The sequence below is a fragment of the Rousettus aegyptiacus genome, unplaced genomic scaffold (genome assembly GCF_014176215.1).
Source record: "Rousettus aegyptiacus isolate mRouAeg1 unplaced genomic scaffold, mRouAeg1.p scaffold_m13_p_3, whole genome shotgun sequence".
Classification (NCBI taxonomy): domain Eukaryota; kingdom Metazoa; phylum Chordata; class Mammalia; order Chiroptera; family Pteropodidae; genus Rousettus; species Rousettus aegyptiacus.
This window is the reverse complement of record NW_023416306.1, coordinates 167,874,439-167,891,866: the sequence shown is the minus strand read 5'-3', so window position 1 is coordinate 167,891,866 and position 17,428 is coordinate 167,874,439.

Here is a 17,428-nt window from a genome sequence, read left to right as displayed (position 1 = left end):
CTCCAGGACCCAGACCGCCGTGCATCTAGAGGCGACCGTCTCGCACCCACCTGGAGGCTGAGGACGCAGGACCGCGTCTTCTCAAGAGCGGGCCGGTCACCAGACGAGCTCGTCGCTCGTCTCTCTTCCTCAGAACACGCTGTGCTCGCGGTTCGAAAGCCTCAGACTCTCGCGTGGGCCTTCGTCACTGATTTCTCGCCAACGCCTCCGGACGCCTCCTGAGTCCAAGACATGTGTGTGACATGTGTGCAACTGCTCCTCTGCCGGGCTCTCTTCCGAGCACACAAAAGCATTAACTCGTCGGCTAATCCTTTCAGGAACCCGGGCCGCCTGGCTCCGCGGTCTGCGCTCTATTTCCTTTTTCAGTTCGACGAAATAATGGATTTGAGTATTGACAGCGTGGCAGGTGACCCAGAAATATTCGTTTTCTTCCTTCCGGCACTGAGGTAGCTAGCTGGCACGCTCCAGACGCGAATAGATTTCTCTGGCCTAACATTTGTTCCTTATCGCTATCTGTTTTCCCTGCGGGCCTGTTTTGCGTCCGAGTTTAGGTGTTTATACAGAAGGTGTAAACAGAGGGTGGCCAGGTGGGCAGGGGGAGTTCTGGTCTTTTTTTTTTTTTTTTTAGTGCCATGCATGCCTCTCAAGGGATGATGACAGCAGAAATTCAGAAGCATTTTCGGAGACTGAACCCCTTTTCCTGTCCTGTTTCCTGGTGACACTTAAGGGTCTGTGACCCCCTGAGACACAGCCATTTCTTCGGGGATGTTCAGCTGTGGCTTCCTCTCGCTCCTACCCTGACTGACTTCTTGGCTTCTCTCTGGACACTCACTAGCAATTCATATCAATTAACACTACCGGAAGCTCAGGAGCTGGAAAAGGCAGGGGCTTTCGAACTTTTTAAAAAATAAACGTGCAAAGATTTCCTCAGCAGAGGGCAGACAAAGCTCGAGCTGGGGAACACACGAGAGGGTCAGACCCCGCCCGCCATCTCCCCTTCCCCCATAACTTCTCTGAACCAAGTCCAAACCCAGTGATCCAGTCCAACTCCACCACCATGCGGGTGGGGAGACTGAGTCCCAGAAAGGCTGAAGGGGAAGCCTGGGGTCGAGGCCGGGTGTGGCTGTGATGAGCTGTCGGCACAGAGTGGAGCCAAGTCCTTTTCTGTCCTCACTCAGCTGTTCTGCACACTGGCTGTTCAGCCACATTGCGGCTCCTTGACCTGGGGGGAGGGGGCGGGTCCCGTCTTCCTAGGTGGGGACAGGGCTCTGCGGACAGGCTGCCCAGAGTCCACAGCCCTCTAAAGTGGTACCCGGATCTGTGCGTATGTGCTTTTCTGGGAGCCTTCTGGGATCTGGAGCCTTCGTCAAATTACCGAAGGGGTCTTCTGTGATCCAGCGTGTGTTGAGACCCCTCAGGACAGACGGGCCTCACGAAGCCCTTTCATCTCGCACATTCTGGGGTTCCGCGTCTACCAGCTGGAAATGTTCAATGGTCTGAATCCGGTGCTGACACTTCCGTGAGTTCTATCGACAGAGAGAGCCCCCAGAAGGCGTCTGTCCACTTACACACACTTCTCCATCCACCAGTGTGATATGGTTTCAGAAATACCTTGACCTGGTTTTGATGTTCTGGCTGGCGGCCAGTCACTTCTGCTCGGGCAGCCACGTTCATGCTCTGGTCACTTCTTTATTGGGCTCTCATACTTTGGACCTTTAGGCACCTGACCCTGAAGACCCTGGAGTCAGCTACACACGACCGTGGATTGTCTCTATGTCTTGGATCTTGCAAAATTATTCAGATTGGCCAATCCACAGGGAGCCTGAGAAACCTGGGCAGCTCCGCTCTGCTGGCTGCGTCTGAGCTGTCCCCTATGGCCCCAGCTGGCCCTCGCCCTGTCCTTGGGTGCCACCCCCTGCGGCTCTGCCTGGACTCCTTCTCTCATCCGGAACAATAGTAACGAAAAGCTCTGCTTTTCTTCCTTCCAACTGCCACTGTGTTGTGTCCCGCCATCCAAAGAATCTTGAAATCTTACCAAAAATACGCACTCTTCCATTCACCTACACTTGCATCTACCCAATTATCCATCCACCCATCCACCCACCCACCCACCCATCCACCCATCCATCCTCCACCTACCCACCTACCGCCCATCTACTCAGCCACCCGCTCATTCACTCTTTTATCAGACATCCACATAGCAGGCTGTGCATCGTTAGGGAGACATGAATGAATGAATGAATGAATGAATGAATGAATCAGGCACATCCGCACTGGGGGCAGCCCACCTCTCAGGCTGGTTCCCTGTTTGGGGCAGAGTGCGGGTGGGGAACAATTTCCAAAGGAACTCCTTATAGCCCCGGTAACAACCCACGCTGGTTTACATCTGGATCGACATACCTTTTACACTTTATTATTGCTATGAGGAAAATTGGCTAATTTTTTTCCCCCCAAAATCTCTGCAGCCACTGACTTATACCCCTTGCCATTCAGCCTACTCACCGGGGCCTGCAGGGGCTCAGGTCTACAGCTCCAGCCAGCCCAGCTGCGCTCAGAGAGGACAGAGGAGGGACCAAGTAATTCCTGCAGAACTGTGACAAGCTCCCCACCAAGTCGGGGCCCCCTTTGTGTGGCGAGCTAAGAGCCTACACCCTGCCCTCCGCCCTCGGCCTCTCCAGACCCACATCCAGTACCCAAGCGTTAGCCCCACAGAACCAACCGCCTCAGGCTCCTAATGTGGCCGGGTGGCACTTGACTCCAGACCTCGGCCTGTGCCGTCGTCTCTGCCTGGAGTGCCCCGCCTTTGGCTCACGTGGTGGCTCCCACCTTTCTCTTAGGAGTATGTCTGGATGTGCCTGGCTTGGGTCTGCTGCTTCCCGGAGGTGCTCAGCAGCCTGACCGTCTTGCCCCAGTCCCTGGGTTTCCTCCGTGTCCCCTTGGACGTGAACTTCGCGAGGCGGGGGCTCCTGTCTCGCTCACTGCTGTTCATGGCCCCCCACGAAACAGGTGCCCTGTGAACACCGGCTGATGGAATGAAGACACAATCCCGTCTTTGGGGAAGAGCCCTCAACCCCAACCTCGTCAGAGTGAAGAAAAGGCCGTGCAAAACGCAAAGGCTATGGACACGTATGGATGCATGTTTGTTTAAGAATGTCGGCGCCTCCATTCCAGTGTTCCAGAACATTCTCTCTATATGGTCGTGTGTGAGGCCGAGGTCCTCAGACCCCCACCTCGGGAAGGCCATTTTCCATCTGCCTCCAGGAGTGGGCTGTGCTTGTCCAGAATCCTACAGTCCTGACAAGAGAGCCCAACCCACTCCCCGTTGACCCGGGGATGCCCAGCGAAGGGCAAACCTGTTAAGCACGCCTCAGACAGACCTGTCCTGGAGAACCGGACGGCGGGACCGGACAGCGGGACCGGACGGCAAGCTCTGACCCATTCACAGCGCAGCACATGCAAGGCCTGAAGCTTTGACTGGTTGGCTCTGTCGCCCACAACCATGACCCCTACGAACTCATCCCAGCTGAAGGGCGGCCGTCTGCGTTCCTGCCCCCGCCCCAAAGACCCCCCACCTCAGCCCTGCTGCGGGCATCACCCTTGGGCACAGCCCGCCTCTCATTTCCCAGCTCCGATCCCCGCGGCTGCCCACTGCCCAGTGAAAAGCTATTGGCAACTTAACGTCTTTCTACATAAAGGAAAACGGAGCATTTTAATTGTTGGTAGGCGTCTGACCATCCATCTTGCTGCCGCTCGGTGCGTTTTCAGTGCAAACGGCGGCGCACTTATCTCACACCTGCAACCGCGGGAATGATGCCGCCCCGACCTGCAGCCCGCACGGCGCATGCGCATCCCACGCCCTCAGGGACAGACGAGACGCTGCCGAGAGCAAACCCATCAGTTTTCACGTAACTTCTCGGTGTGAGGGGCCCCCCACAATTTCTGTCCCACTCGGGTTTTCCCGCCCCCTTCCTCGGATTCGGGGAGGGAGTGAAGCCCTTGCCACCCCTGGCGCAGAGGCGAGGTGGGAGAGGGACACGGGGGAGCAGGAGGGGGTGGCACGGGGGGCCAGTCCTTCCTCGGGCCCTCTGTCCGACTCCCTGCCGCCCTGGGAGGTGGACGGCGGGGCCCGGCCGGTTGGGGTTGGCAGATTGTCCATCACCCAGGTCAGGAGGAAGGAGCCCTTGGTCAGCCGGTCAGCCAGTCGGCCCGGCCGCACTTCCTACTCCGACCTTGGCTCCGGGGCTGTGGCCTCCGGTAGGTCTTGAGAGCTGATTACTCACTTCCTGCTACTGGGGCGCCGGCCGGGGGCTCTGGAGGCTGGGAAATCCTCAGGGTGAAGAGTGAAGGCTGATTCCTGGCACCCCTCTACTCCTCTTCTCCTAGGACTCACCACTGAGATAGGTCCCCAGGGAGCCAGCTCGACCTCCAGGGTCCTTGTACCTCCCACCAAACCTGAGACCCTCCAACACAGCCTCGGCACTGGGCCGACTGACCGGCCTGGAGCCCATCAGGCTGGCATGGTGCCCGGGTCTCTCCTCTCCCCTGCCCCACCCCTCCTTCCTCACCCTCCTCTCCCAGACCCAATCCCATCCCTCTCCAGCCCAGGAGGGCGCACCTACTCCGGGAGCCCCATTCTCTCCGCGCTCCGTCTCTATTGCCCCTCACTTTCTGTCTGTGCTCTCCAAGAGCCCCACGACTTGTCTTCCTCAGAGCCATGGGGCCAGGGTCCTCCTGAATGCCCCCCACGCTTGTCACTGGGGTGGCTGCACACAGGTGACCGTAACGGCTTGGCTCACCAATTTCCGCGTGAAACACAGAGGTGATAACTCCTGCCTGTCAGGTTGTGAAGCTCAGGTAAGATGATTGCTATGCGGTGACCAGCAGAGCAACAGGCACAAAGTAGGGGTCAATAATAGAGGTGCTGACCTTGACTTTCAGCTCAGAGATGCTGCCACCAGCTGCAAGAGCTCGGGCAGGAGTCCTGGGTCCCCCATGGTAAAACAGGGACAGTTACACATCACCAGAGGGCCGGCTGCGGGATGGCTGAGTGGGAATGCATGGGACGCTTAATCCCCCCAGACTAGTCCTCTCTCCTTGGCAGTCTGAACTGTGACGACTCTCCTTTTACCCCCTTTTTAAAAAAATTGAGGTGAAATTCATACGACATATATTAACCATTTAAAAGCTTACCTAGTTCAGGGACATTTCGCACATTCATAGTGTTGCACAACCATCATCCCTGTCTAGTTCCAAAACATCTTCTGCACCCCCCAAAAGGGACCCCACATCCATTAAGCAGTCCCTCCCCGTTACCCCTTTCTCCAGCCCCTGGCAACCACCAATCTCCTGGCATCTTAGGGATTTCCTCATTCTGGGTATTTCATGGAATCACACAACATGGGACCTTTTGGGTCTGGCTCCTTACACTCTGCGTAACGCTTCGGGGTTCATCCATGTCACAGCATGCGTCAGCCCTTCATTCTGTTGGTGGCCGAATAATATTCCGGTCAGGCCTCACGTGTTTATCCACCCACCTGTCGATGGGCATATGGGCTATTTCTACCTTTCGACTATTGTGAGAGATGCTGCTATGAACATCCATGTAAAAGTGTTTGCTCGAGTTTCTGTTTTGAGATTCGGCTCCAGAAGGGGAGTTGCGGGGTCACGTGCTGACTCCACGTTTAACTTTTTGAGGAGCCTCCAGGCTGTTTCCCACTTCAGCGGTACCAGCGATGCCCTCCTTCTGGCTCGTTCCCACTCACGGGTTCAAGCACTGAGCCCGTGATGGGAGCGGAAGAACACGTCCCCTGGGCGGGGGGTGGAGTATCACGGTCCCCATCAGCATCCTGCTCACTGCCGTCGTTGGTGAGAGTATTCTGCATTCACTGAGGTGCTATTCATTTGAGTCTTATCACGAAGCAGAGAGATTGAGTACCCTGCCCAAGGTCACCCAGCTAGAGTGACTCAGCTGGAGCAGAATCCAGGCCTCCTGACCCCCCACGCTGTGGCCTGCACGGCGTGGAGTTCCAGCCGGGGCCTCCCCTCCCCATGGACGCCAGGGTGAGTCAGGCTTTCTCTGGTTACTCTCTGCCCTCCGTCCCTCTCTGCTTCAGTTAGATCCCGATTTGGCCCCAGCTCCACTGCGTGGGCCCCCCTGGGAGAGAGAAACGCTCTAAGTACACAACTCCAGGCTGCATTCCTCTGCCATGGTGACCTCACTTGGTCCACAGGCTGGGGACCTCCAGCGGGTGCCCTTCATCGTTGAGTGATTTCCCTTCCGTTCACCTTTGGGTCTGTTTTCCGAATGCAGCCCGCAGCAGCTCGCGGGCCCGTGGTCGCCCGCCGCAGCCACGCCCCGGCAACGCGACCACGCATGCGCCTCAGTGCCCGGCACGTGCTCCCGCCGGGCCCCGCCTGGCAGGTGGCAGCGGGGAGTTCCCAGGAAGGGAACTGAGGCTCCCAGAGGTCAGCAACCCGAGCTCATGCACATGTCCCCGCGGCCACCACCCAGCCAGACCCAACCGCTCTCCCCGAAGGCATCGCGGTGGCCCCAGCTGGTTTCCGACTCCCCGTTTCCCTCTCAGCCTTCCTCCTCACAGCTGCCTGAGGCATCTTGTTTTTTAATTAACAAAATTTGCACGCAATAAAGCTCACCTTCGCCGCTCCTGTGGGTTTTGACAGATGCGGGACTGTGCATCCGACACCCCGGTGCCACAGAGTAGTTCGGTCACCCGCACATCGCAGGGCACCCCTTTTGTGGTCGAGCCTCCCGGGTCGCCCACTCTCCCGCCAACTGCCGATCTGTTTTCTGTCTGGAGGGGTTTTTAAGATGGAAAAACCGCCCTCTGCGGATTCTGCCGTGTCTAGTATCCAGCCCAGCTGCAGGCGTCGCCCCCACCCAGCCGCCCTTCGTGGCTCCCTGCCCTGGGGGGGCTCTTACCCCTGCTCCCACGGCCAGCTCTTCTCCTCCCCAAGTCACGGCCTCGGTGAGTCCTCCTCGGGGAGGCTTCCCAGCCATCCTGGCTGAGAAGGTGCCTCTGCCCAGCAGGTTATCTGAGTCGCCTGGGGGCTCTTCTGAGCGCCCCCCACCATCTGCCATGCTATGTATTTGTCCTCTTTCTGTCTCCTGTGTCTGTTGTGAACTTGTCACTCCACGAGGGCCGGGGCCACGTGCACACCCTCCGCCAGCCCACGGGCAGGCGCACTTGCTGAACGCATGAAGGAAGGCTGCAGATGGCCGCGAACCCCGTTACTGCCTGACTCTCAATCGGCACCTTTTCCATCAGGTCTCGTGGCTTCTGCAGACGTCGCACTTATCTGTCCGTTTGTTGTCTGTCCGTCAAACACTCACCGAGGCCAGCTCTGCTCCGTGTGCTGGCCTGAGGCTCGCAGAGCCTGGCACGGCTGGTCCCTGCCTTGTCATGGTCAAGGTTAAGAGCCCCTTCCCATTCTGTGCCCTACTGAGGCAGGAGAGGACTCACATGGCCACCTCTTCACAGCCCTGTGAGCTAAGTGACACTAGAATTATCAAGAGAAGGGAAGAGACCTGCCCAGGGAGAGCAGGAGCTGAAGACGGCACGGGGCACCCAGTCCCCACGGGGCACTCAGCACTCTCTGAGAAAGGCCGCTTGGGAGAGGCAGGAAGGAGCTGGGCAAGAGGACGCCCCCCGCCTTGGGCTCCGGGGCGGCCCCAGTGGGAGCCTGGATCCCTGAGGGTCTGTGGGAGAGCAGGGGGCAGCAGGGGGCACCTCAGGGGCGGAGGCCCCTCTGTGCCCCGTGGGGAAACAGAACCTTCCCGCTGGGCTCTTTCCTGGTCACCCCGCCAGGGAGAAGTGGATCCCTGTGTGTTTTGGGAGGTCCCAAAAGCATCCCGGAGATGTAGGGGAAGGGTGCTCTGGGGCTGAGGGAGGGACCAGCCCCCTCGTCAGGGCGACAGTGAGCAAGCATGTCTTGTTGTTCCCACCCTATGAATAGGCACCATCTTCCTAAATGCTGCCGAGTGTCGAGGAGGGAGCCAGACCCAGAGTTCCCTGTGGCCAGAAATAGGCAGGGGCCCCCCTGAGCCGAGACTACGTGGGTGGCGGCTGGCTGCCCTTCCGGGCACTGAGCTCTGTTCTCTTCCCAGACCAGAGTGAATCAGAAAGTGAGGGGTGACCTTTTCCTTCCATGAGGGACGCTTTTTTTCATTCCAGGGTTTGTTTGAGGATTTTTTTTTAGCAACTCATGGGAGCCAAAACAAATGATGTCACATTATTGAGACCGACACGGTGCCTGGCACAAAGGAGGTATGCAACGAACATTTGTTTGAATAAACAAACACAACCTCTCCCGGCTCCTGTGCACACAGAGCGCTTAGAGACAAGAGGAACCAGGCAGGTCTGCACCAAAGGCAAGGGGTAGAGCTCACGTCCCTGGGGGCAGGGGCAGGACACGCTAGAGGGTCACCTGGAACCCATGCAGCGTGGAATGGCGCCCAAAGCCACCTCGGAGCCACTCCTGTGCAGACCCTGCTGCTGCCCACCGGGCACAGACCTCGCCGCTGCCACTGCTGCCGGGGCCCGGCCTTGGACGCCACGCTGTCCCTGGTGTGTGGGGGAGCTGGGCGCAGCTGCCGCCGCCCTCCTGGGATGGGCCGCTAGATGTCCGCTGGCCTCCGATTCAAAGGCCCACGTGGGGACGTCCGACTGAGAATCCTGGTCACGTGCCTGCACTCCAGTTGCAAGGGAGGCTGGGAGAACCTTTGCCATCCTCCCAGACCTGTTGGGTGGGAAATCCCCCAAACTCAGCGGGTGTTCAGGGATGCAGGGGACCCCGGCGGGAGCAAACGCGCTCACGGCATCCCCCCGTGGGCATCCCACGCTTAGGCTACGGTGTCTCGTGTCTCTATCCAGGCCTCTGAGCCTTTGCTGGTGCTGCTCCCTGCACCCGGAATGACATTCCACTCTGCGGTCCCCTGCACCTCGTGTATTAGTGTATAGATATATTCCTCTTCCTTCCCCTCCCTCATCTTCCCAATACGATTATGTAAAAAACTTGTTTGTATCAAGTCATCACCTTTCACGCTATCAAGCCCAGGTGACATGAAACGTAACGGGGCCGCGTTTTCACTGGGGAGCCGCGTGCTGCACCACGAATCCGTTTCACCGGTTTTCCGGGGCCGCTGGAAGGAACCACCTAAAACGGCGGAAACGTGTTCTCTCCCGAAAGCGAAGCGGCGGCGCTTTAAGGTCTGGCGTCCGGTTTAAGGTCTGAAAAACAGAAGTTCCAGGAAAACAGAGGCGAACCGAAGGGAAGCACTCGTCAAAGAAATGGCAACTGGGACCAAGTCACACAGCTTTGCAGACGTGACTAAGACGGCCGGACTATTCTGGATCGTTCGAGTTTCACCGGCACTTAGTAGGGTCGATCTTTTAAATTTCAGCATTCCAACAGGTGTGTCGTGGTATCTCATTAGGGTTTTAATGAGCATTTCTATACTCTTGGCCTCTTTTCCTCTTTGCTTTTAGGTTAATAGGTTTCCTCAAAGGCTGTCTGTTTACATTGAAGAGCGAGCTGGCTCAGTTCTGCATACCTGGTCTCGGCGACCAGCGTGCCTCACGGGGGAGCAATCCAGCAGTAATGCTGTTGGGGAACCTTCACATGTCTGTTTCCTCCAGGGCCATGCAGTTCCCTAGAGGAGGACAACCCTTCTGTCCCCCGCTTGGGGAGGCCAGAGCCTGACCACTGGCCTTCTGGTGACAGGACGGGGTTGGGCCTGGGGTGCCAAAGCTCAAATGGGCAGATTTGCACTGAATGCTATGCCGTTCAGCTTCGTGTCTCGGCTCGACACTTTCTTACTGGGGTTTTCCAGAGGATAAACCTCACGCCTTGGGGCTGGCAGTGGTGTGGGAAGGAGAAGCCGATGCTGATGTCAGACAGGAGCAGGGGCCTCGGAGACTGGAGCATCCAGGCTGAAGAGGATGGTGGCAAGCCCGGGGTGATGGGAGCTGGGGGACCCCTCATCCAGCAGCCTCAGTTTCCTGTGGGGTAGCAGGAGGGTCATTTGCTTGGGGTGAGAGGGCAGAAGGAGGTTTGAAAGTTGGGGGGAAAGCAGAAGGACCAGCGGATGAGAACCCACGGGAGGCTCCGGGCTGTGCTGGGGCCCTGCCAGGATTAGCAAATCTGAGCTGACAGTGGCATCAGGGCACTGGGCTGTGCAAGGCCTATTGACTTGGCATCGAGGTGCTAGAAGGCAGTGAGGGACAAGAGGAACAGAACTAAAAATGAGGAGATCAGATGAAAATTTCTGTGTAAAATGGTTGGGGTCCCAGGGCCCTTCTTGTTCTCAGACCTGACCCACGTCATCTCCTCTTACGTCATCTGGCCCACGTCCCCTTCCGTCTGCTCTCTGCTGGAGCTTTCGCTCAGCTCCGGAAAGAACAGGGACTCAGCGTCTGTGCATCTGCTTTTCTGCAGGGGTGACAGGGGATGTGCGCGATGGCAGAGCCGTGACAGGGTCCCAGCGGTTCCCGCTCCGCCAGGCGTCGCCCCTCGAATGTTTGGATCGTCGGGAGGGCACTAGGTCCCTGGACTACTGTGACAAAGTGCCACAGACTAGGTGACTTGCACGGCAGAAATTTATCGTCTCACAGTTCTGGGGGCCGGAAGTCTGAGGTCAAGGCGTCAGCGGGGCTGCGCGCCCCCAAAGGATCCAGGGAAGGGCGTGCTCCAGGCTTCCCCCAGCTCCTTGGCCACGACAGTTTAACCCCAGTCTTCACATGGCATTGTCCCGGTGTGCATGTCTTGTCCAAATTTCTCCCTTGGATAAGGACTTGGTCGCACTGGATTAAATCCCCCTTTAATGACCCATCATAACTTGATGATCTGCAAAGACCCTGTTCCAAAAAACGTCACATCCGTACATGCTGAGGTAAAGGCTTCAGACCTTTTTTGGGGGCAACACCATTCAGGCCATAAGAGGGAGATTGGAGGGTTCCAGGAACAGGGTCTGGGGCGACCAGAGGGCAAGTGGGAGAGAACCAATTTATCACCTCAAGCAGAGGCACGTCGGCATCTGAACCGCCAGTCGCACTGCCTGATGCTTACCCCGCCAGCCCTGGAACTGCCCCCGTCACCCACCCTTGTCTTCTCCAGCAATGCAGCTTCAGCCTCGAGGCCTCCGCTTAGCCGCCCCTGCCCACAGCTCCTCCCCCGCCACCCGGCCGCGGGGGCTGCTTGCCCGGCCGGCCGGGAGTATCACAGCGTCCCACGCCTCCTGGCCTTGGAGTGTGTCCATAGAAAAGACTACGTCCCCTCTGCTGGGCACCTGTGATGTAGATGTGATTAGTCCCGCTTTGCACTTGGGGAAGCGGAGGCCCCAAGAGGAGCGGTGACACGCCTCAGGTCATGCACCTGAGAGACAGAAGGCTCGGCCCTGGAAGCCAGGTCCAGCGCCTCCGCACTCACGAGGCCTCTCGATGCCCTGCCCTGCCCTGCGCTTCGAAGGATCCCCGGCCCGTGACTGCAGCTCTGGCAGACAGTGCTGTAAGGAACCAGCTGAGTGGCCGGCTCAGAAAACGTGGGGGCGGGGGGCACGAGCAACATGCCCACTGGCGCTGGGAGGGTATAGAGAGGTGGGCGGAGGCTGCCGAGGCCAGGAGCCAGAGGCCCTGCGGCGTTCCCCCAAGTATCAGAGGGAGGTTGTAGGGATTCGCACAGAAGGGAGGGAGCGGGGAGCCACCACGGCAGGGGCCAGAGATGGACTTGCCACTTGGGGACCTGAAGTCCGTCTGGTCTTGGCGTCGTCCTCTCCCTGCTCCGAGCCGTTTCCCCTCTTCACCGAGGTCACGTCGTAGGTCTGTGAAGATCACACAGACAGTGCTGCGGAAGCATGGTGCCAAGTTCAAATGCTGTGCAGGTGGCAAAGGCTGCTGCTGGGAAAGAGGCCTTGCCAGGCCCGTCTCCCAGGCTCCAGGCCCAGCTGTCCCAGCTGCAAAAGAGGCCAGCGGGAGAGGTGACGGAGCCCCTGCGGACTTCTCTCCCCTGACTCACGCCCGGAACTCCCCGAGCGGCGGGGCGGCTGGAAAAACGCCAGTGTCGGAGGGTGGCGTGCGGACGGCCAGATGGTTTTGATCTTGGCGATAATGGAACTTGGGATGCCGGGGAGCAGATGGAAGCCCAGGGGCTCAACGTGGCGAAATGGGGCGTCTCCCGCCAGCTTCTTTGTTTCCTTCGCCTCTGTCTTTGAATCCGAGATCTCCCCGTCAGGTCGGTGTCACATCCGGGTTCTTCGTGTGTGCGTCTCGCCGGCTCCTTCGGGGTCCTTGCCTTTTGCCTCTCAGACCCCCTCCCAGTTTTTAGACGTTAGTCTCGGGCGCTCCTGGCAGCAGCACCAACGCTCACCCTTCTTAACCCTCATTAAACTGTCATTCAGGCCAGAGACCTGTCCCGACCCTTCTCCCCCGCAAGTCTTATCAGGCCCGTGGACCACGCCCCCAGCTCCTCTCATCCTGGCTAAGGAAACGACAGAGAAGTGTGTTAACCCATCGAAGGCTCCTGCACACTTTACAGGTATCTCCCCGGAGGTGGCGCTACTTTTGCCTAAAGCCCAAGGTCCTACGGTACATAGCAAGTGAGTTGGGCTGAGACCTGTTGGCCACTAGGCTTTTCCTGGTCCTGCATCTTGTCCGTCGGGGATGTTTCTCTTCTGGGTACTGAGGTAAAGGTCTTCCTGGTTGGTAGGTGTGTCAGTTGGAGTGAGAACTGAGCCGTCGCAGCAAAGAGCCCCCTCGCTCCCTGAGAGGGGCTAACGGCGTAGCGGTTTCTCTCTCGCGCTCTGAGGTGAGTTAATGATTCGGGTTGTCTGGGAGCCGAACGCCACGCAGCAGCCATCCAGGGACTCAGGTTCCTGCCATTCGTTACGCAGTCATTCCCTCGGTTACTTTTATTTATAGTTGGAGCTGGGTCACTGCGGTGTCTGGGGTCCACCTTGTGGGAAAATGAAAGGATGTGGTGGAAGCATTCCATGTGGCTTAAATTCTGGACCCCCAAATAGCACATATCATAGGACAGCCTGAGGAGTGCAGTCTAACCGGGCATCTCGTGCCCAGTTACACGCCTCACTGAGAAACGAGGCGAAGAGATCCGGTGGACAGCTGGCAATCCCCGTCACACCGAACGATGAGGGAAGCTGTCGCTGGGGCTCCATCCCTGCACCCGCCTTCTTTGTCGAGATGGGGCGCTCAGGATTCCAAGGGTAGGCCAGTCCCGCCAGGGGCTCCTTTGTATGAAGGACACAGGAACTTCCTGGGAAATAACTCACCCTAAGGGAAGAAACTTCTCTTGCTGGGTTCACGGCAGAAATGGTTAAGATGGCGGGAGGAGAGGTCCTGAGCACAGGCTGCTGTCTGTCCCTCAGACACTGGTCTGGCTCAGCCCGGCAGACACATGCCCAAGCCAGTAAGGAAGTACAAGGAAAAGTGAGCCCAAACCTAAAGAATCCTGAAACCTAGGCAAAGGAAGCATCCTTTGGGGCAAGTCCTCCACGGGGCAGGCTTGCTATGTCTGCCCAGCGCTCAGGCCCATGTCTTCTGGCAGAAGCCCCTCCTACTGCCTTTGGGTACCCCCTTAGTCCTCATCGCATTGTCATAGAAGGAAAATTTACCCCCTACCCCTCTTGGTTCTTCCCAGCCGGTCTAATAATTAAACCAACATGACACATTAACAGGAGGAAAAAAATAAATAAATTCTAACTTTGTATATACCAAGGTCTCATAGTTACGGTACCAAAAAAAAAAAATGACCAAAGCGGGCAGCTTTTAGAATTTTTAGATGAAGAAACAAACTTGTGAGGACTTGACAGGACAAAGAAACGTAAACTTGGCTGCTTAATTAGAGAAGAATCTCAGCAGAGTCTGGCTTGGGGTAGTAAATTGGTAAAGAGGCAGCAAGGTTTGTTTATGCAGGCTTCTCGGCCCCGAATTCCCTATTCTGGTGATAAGGATGTCTCTTTGCCTCCTGTTGCAAGGAGGGTACCTTTCACATGGGAGATTTATTTCCTTCTTTCAGGGGAACAGAGGGGAAGGTCCGAGTGTCCTTCTTAAACTGGTTATTTCTCAGTAACTTTCATTCAGAATAATCGATATGCCACCGTGGCATGCTCTGGGGTGGCCTGCCCCGGGCCCTGGCAGCATGCAGTTTCATGGAGATGTTGAATCAAGTGGCAGACGTGTGAGCGAGCTGGGCCCAGAAGAGGCTGTTTTTCGGGAACTTGACCTTCAGGGCGATGGATATGCGGATGGACCACGGTCAGGGTGCTGCTGTCCAGAAGGCGCGTGGGGCTCCTGACCTGCGGCTGCTGTTCTGCTCCATCTCCTGGCTGATGGGTACGCAGGAGGCCAGGGTATCATTGTATTTCTGACACCCTGCCGGTGTGTTATGAACTGTGCGAGTTTTACTAAGAAGTAATCGATATACATCACTGTATAAGTTTAAGGTGTATAGCATGACGGTTTGATTTACATATACTGGGAATGAATGTCGCCTTTCGTGTACAGGGTGTTATTTGGTAGCACAGATACAGAAATGGTGGTGGGCTGACTGTCCTCCGTGAGAAACTCCGAGGAGACCCCTTGCCAGTTCCTGGCCGTAGGTGTCTGACCTGGCTCTTCCCTGTCCTGCCCAAGACCTGGCTGTCCAGCCCCTGCAAGTCAGGGAGATTTTCCACTTTCTCTGCCTCGTCCTCATCCTTCCTCTCTCCTGACCTACGACAGGATAGGTTTCCCTTGCTTATGATCAAAAACCCCCGCCTGAAACAAAGGAAATGTGACATGAGGATGTTTGTGCAAGTGAGTGTGAGAGCCGGTGCGAGTGTGAATGTGCGAGTGTATCTGTGTAATTGTGTAAATGCAAGCACGCGAATGCGTGAGTAAGCATACGAGTGTATGAGAGTTGTGCGTGTGTGCAAGTGTGTAAGAAGCATTGAAGAGAGCTCACTCGGCTTCTGCAACTAATTACCGGTGTGGAAAGGGGAAGGAAAACCTTGCTTTCTATTTGTGGTCCCGATTTTCCCTCCAGGCTGGTGTGGCTGGTGTGGCGTGCGTGGTCTTTGGCTGAAGAGTTACTTGGGATGGGAAGATGAGGGGCGGATTTCGCTCCCAGACTAAGAAGTCTTGGCAGAGAGAAGTGTGAGTCCTGCCGAGATGCAGAAGGAGGTAGGTGACTGATCGCGCAGAGGCAGGGCGAGGGGTCCCTGGTCACCCTCTCGTCCGGCTTCTTACTTTACAGAGTGGGGGACCCACCCAGGGAGGGGAAGGAATTTGTTCCAGGTTACAGGGAGAATTAGCAGCTGAGCTGGATCTCGAATCCGAATTTGCCATTGGGCTGTCCTGTTGGGAAAGGAAAGATGGAAGCTCAGAGGAGACCTGGGGGCTTCAGTAACTGAGATCAGGAGGGATGTGGGCAGGAAAGGGAAGAGCTGGGAGAGGATGCAGCAGAGATAGACGTGTGGGTGAAAGGTCTCGGGCGGCCTCGCTGCAACAATTAATCAGTATACGATCATGGATTGTGCAATGGTGGAGAGATTTTTAAGTGTGACTCTTTGTCATTCGGGCAAACAATATGTGATCAGGAATGAGAAAGAATGATCACTGTTGTACCCAACTGGATCATAATAGATATTCATACTTAGTCTTCTAAGTTGGATGCGGGCCCCTCTCTCTCTCCCTCTCTCCTTCTCTCTCTCTCCTTTCTCTCTCTCTCTCTTTCTCTCTCTGAGTCAGGGTTCTCCAGAGAAACAGAACCAATAGGCTGTGTACATGCAGAGAAAAAGATTAAGTTTAAGGAATCGGCTTATGGGAGTGGAGAGGCCAGCGGGTCCACACCTGCGGGGCGGGCCAGCAGCTGGAGACCCAGGAGGCGGCTACAGATTTGGGGTCTCCAGGCTCCACAGCGGCAGAAGCCAGTTCCTTAAAACACATCTCATTCTCTCTCTCTCTCCTATTGGTTCTGTTCTTCTGGGGGACCCTGACTAATTCGGATTTCTCCTCCTTCTCCTCGGGACCGCCTTCTCTTCTAAGGTCAGCCTACGGTGTCCTTTCACATCCATCGCCCCATTTGATCCCCAAGTTCCCCGGAAGAGCAGCTCTAAGGGCACCATTAGCTAATTGCCGGGTTTGAACCTAAGGTCTGTGCCCTACACGGGCACATTGTTTAACTGCTTGTGCCTCAGTTTCCTCATCTGTAAGGAAGGAGGTGATTCTGTTTGTATCTATCTCATGAGTTGGGGAGAAGGTTGAAATGCACCAGCTCTCCATTTTACCGATGGAAAGCTGAAAATCAGGAAAGCAAGGAAGTTTAACGGTTTCTCTGCAAGTTAGAGGCAGAGCTGGTGAGGCCTTTCTGACTTCTCAAGGCCTCGGTTTGCTCCTCTGCCGAGTGGGTAGGACCGGACTAGCTCACCGGGATGCTGTGAGCAGGGCCTCTTGCCCTGAGCTGTTTGTCCCCCTGAGTGAAGGCAGAGCCAGCTGTCCCTGGAGAAAATGCGAGGGGACCAGTCTCCCCGAGTCCAAGCAAGCCCGAGCCGGGGTTGGCTTTTCCCTTGCGCTCCCCAGGCTCCCACAGCAAGGGGCAAGTCATGGTTCTTTCCAGGAAAATGGAAAAACATTTCTGACTGTCACAGACTCGTGCGCCAAACTCAGCAGCAGCCAGTAGCCACGGGACTGTCGGAAGCAAGGGCTGCAGACCTCTCCTTACTCCCGGTCGATGACCAAGATAGCTGAGATTTTCTTTAACTGGCTAAATAGATAAATCAACCTTGAACCTTAGACCAGGCTCATCCTTCTTGGGTAAATTAGTGGAAAAAAACCCTCTGTTATGAAATGTTTGGGGGTTGAGACAGTCATGCGGTGTGACTGGATGAGTTTTAGCCTGGGTGTCATGAGACTAAGTTTGCTCATACATCTGTTCATTACTCATTCATTCAACAAATATTTTTAAAGTACGTACTGAACTGTGGGTGCTGGGGTATTGTAGTGAATGAATCGGACCAAGTCCCTGAATATGAATACGAAGTATATATTCTAGAGAGAAGAGATTAAAATGAAGTAAGCAAACAGACAGATAGACAAGATAGTTCTAGACAAATGCTAGGAGTATAATGAAAGCAAGGAGCAGCCTATGACTAGAGGGAGCTACTTTTGCATCGAATGGTCAGGAAAAGTCTCTCCGAGAAGATGTGAGCCGAGAGGGGGAGGGTGGGAAGGGTCGTATGATGAGGTCAGGGAGGAGAGCTTTGCAGGCAACGGGGAGAGTGACTGCAAAGGCCGGAGGCGGGAGCAGGCTTGGCCCGGGGCGAGACACGCAGGGAAAGTCGGTGCAGTCAGAGTCCAGCGGGGGAGGGCGGGTGCCGAAGGGGGTGACGTGGAGCCAGCGGAATGTGGTAAGAGGCGGT